Genomic DNA, 2,835 nt, shown 5'->3' with positions numbered 1-2,835 from the left:
ATCCTTATCAGGGTCGGATTCGATTCTGACCATCCGATCTGCTTCAGATGAGATCTGGCCATCGATCAGCGCTTCTGATCTCTATTCAAAGTCGAGAGTCCTCAGCGTTGGATCTCTTGATGGATCACTTTGGACCATCGGATCGCACAAAAAATCCTCTTATAAATCGCAATGAACAGCAACCGTTGGATCTAAGTCGGATTGAATCTCACCATTGGATCATGCCAGATCTTTCTCTCACTGTGAACCCGCATGTGGACGTGTGAATTTCCTGTGGACCACCCTGGCTCTGTGGACCGAGCGCCGGTCCACCATACATCGAAGGCTATTTTTTTATTTTTTAGATATTTTAGCTCATTTTGCTCGATTTTTACCTGAAAAATTAAAAAAAATATGCATTAAATTTTCAAAAATTTCTCTTCATTTTGGTATTTAAATTACTCAATTAAATTAATATTTTTTTATAAATATATCTAATTTTATATTTTTTTTAAAATCACTTATTTTTTAAGAAAATTAATAAATTCATGAAATTAAGATTTTTAAGAAGATGTTAGCACCATAAATTATCAAAAATATCTACAATAAATAAAAATATATCACTTATCACACTCTCCAACTTGAACTTTGCTCGTCCTCGAGTAAAGAAAGAATTTAGAATTAAGTACCATTTAACTTAAAGTTTCGAATTTCACCAAATAATTTTCAAAAGGACCACTGATGTTCAGTAGAGTGTGAATGAGTATGTCATTGGGGTATTAATACTAGTCAATATGAGAGTTAAACTAAAATACTAAATTTTTTCTGAATTTTTTCAAATTATCCTACCTTTATCTCCAAATCATTCACCTTCATATGGACAAGTATATTGTTACTTCCGTCCTTCATTTATTGATTGATTTTTTTTTTTAAATTGTACTGCTATTGAGTGTCTTAACCCCTTAAGCTTTCTGTTTGACCCATGTAGCGAGTTTTCAGTCAATGACTCCCAAACCAGATGGCTTTAGGGCACTAGGTATAAAATATCCCTCGAACCTACTTGCTCGAATCAAACAGGCTACGAGTTAAAACTAGCTTTACAACAAAGCTTCTTTGCCCTTCATACCTTTTGATGAAACTCAATGCTTGCTTAGGCAAAGAGGCCGGTTACTCAGCATGAAGTACTTAAATTTTTTTTTTGAATATATGAAGAAAATGTATAGTTACTTTACACAAGCCCATAAGAAGTAAAACTCTTCTTTGATTGGTAGAAAAATTTAGAAATACTAAAAAAAACTATTTAAGTTCTAAACTTAACTCTTTATTGAGTTTTCTTAATACTTGATCCCTCAATATCTCACAAACTCTCTGATCTGTACATCAATTTTTCTTTTAAAAATACTTGAGTTTAACTTGATTCTTAAGTATAATCAGATGCTTAAATACTAAATACTAACTTACTTGAGGACTTTAAAAAATTTTTTATTCTCCCCTTAACTTAATCACATTTCCTCAATGGAGTAGAAAAAATGAACGGTGCATGTAAAAAGAAAGAAAAGAAGAGATATCACCTGATCCATAAGTCTTTTCAAAATAATTGTCCCCCAACTTAGCCAAGATTATTTTCAGATCCTGACAAAAGACACAAAGCAAGACTCGATTCACCTAAACAAAATATAAAAGATACAAAAAATATAAATAAAAATTAAAAATTGGGTTGCCTCCAGGAAGTACTAAGTTTACCATCTTCAGCCAGACAATGCTGATTCTCTCACCAATCCCGTGTCGAATATTGAATTGACAAATTCTAATAATTTTGGATTGCAATCTCAAGAAGATGGTCTTTGATAAATTTTAATATTTTATTATCAATCTTCAAAAAGTATTTTACATCCCCATTTTTAATTTAGTAAGATAATTTTCAGGTCCTTGTTTGTTGAGAATTTCTCCTATTTGTTCTTCTAAAATACTCATGAATTAAGTTTTTAGTTTAGGAGTTAAGTTCGATGCAATGGATACTGGAAGGATGTCATTTAATTCTAGACATGTATTCTCAAGTGTAACTGAGATGATTTCAATTCTGGAGGGATGGTAATTCTAAAGAAGAAGAACCGACTTCTAGGGCTGAAGAAAATAAAATTTTTGGTGGATATATCTTCGGGTAGCTCATCAGCTCTCTTCTCAGTATCAATTTCGAGCTCAGATTCTTCTATTGGGTTAGCTTCAGTACTATCCTCTTTTTCTAAATTTTTATTTTGGCTAGCATTAGTACTAACCTCACTCACCTGATCTTGGTATGGGTCCTTAAGAATCCTACCACTTCTAAGCTCAAAGATTACTTTGTCATTTTCAAATTGAGGATTCTTAGGTTGGACATTGGATTGTTGACTAGGTCTAAGTAGTTGGTGGGTGGATGGGGTTGTTCCTAGGATTTGGTACTGGTTGGCTTGGGAGTTGACCTGATTCTCTCCTCATGGTAGACTCAGCTAATTATCCTATTTGTACTTCTAGCCTAGTGATAGATAGTTGTTGGGTCATGATCAATTGTTGTAATTGATTTAATCTATCATCAGCTAGATTAGTCTGTTGAAGAGGTGGGTATGGTGGTTGATTTTGATATGGTGGCTAGATAGATTGACTGGGCTGACCTCTATTGTAGGCATAATTTTGGTATGGAGGCCTACTCTGAAAGTTTTACAAAGAAAGAATTTGGGTCTGGGTCTGAGTCTGTTGGGGTCTCCAAAAAAAATTAGGATAGTTCTTCCAATCTGAATTATATGTGTTAGAGAATGGATCATTGACAGGTTTGGAGTAACCTTAGACAGCTTGAACTTGTTCTTGAATGAAAGGTGGAAA

The sequence above is a fragment of the Elaeis guineensis genome, chromosome 1 (genome assembly GCF_000442705.2).
Source record: "Elaeis guineensis isolate ETL-2024a chromosome 1, EG11, whole genome shotgun sequence".
Taxonomy (NCBI): domain Eukaryota; kingdom Viridiplantae; phylum Streptophyta; class Magnoliopsida; order Arecales; family Arecaceae; genus Elaeis; species Elaeis guineensis.
The sequence above is the reverse complement of the archived record's forward strand: the minus strand, read 5'-3'. Positions refer to the sequence as shown.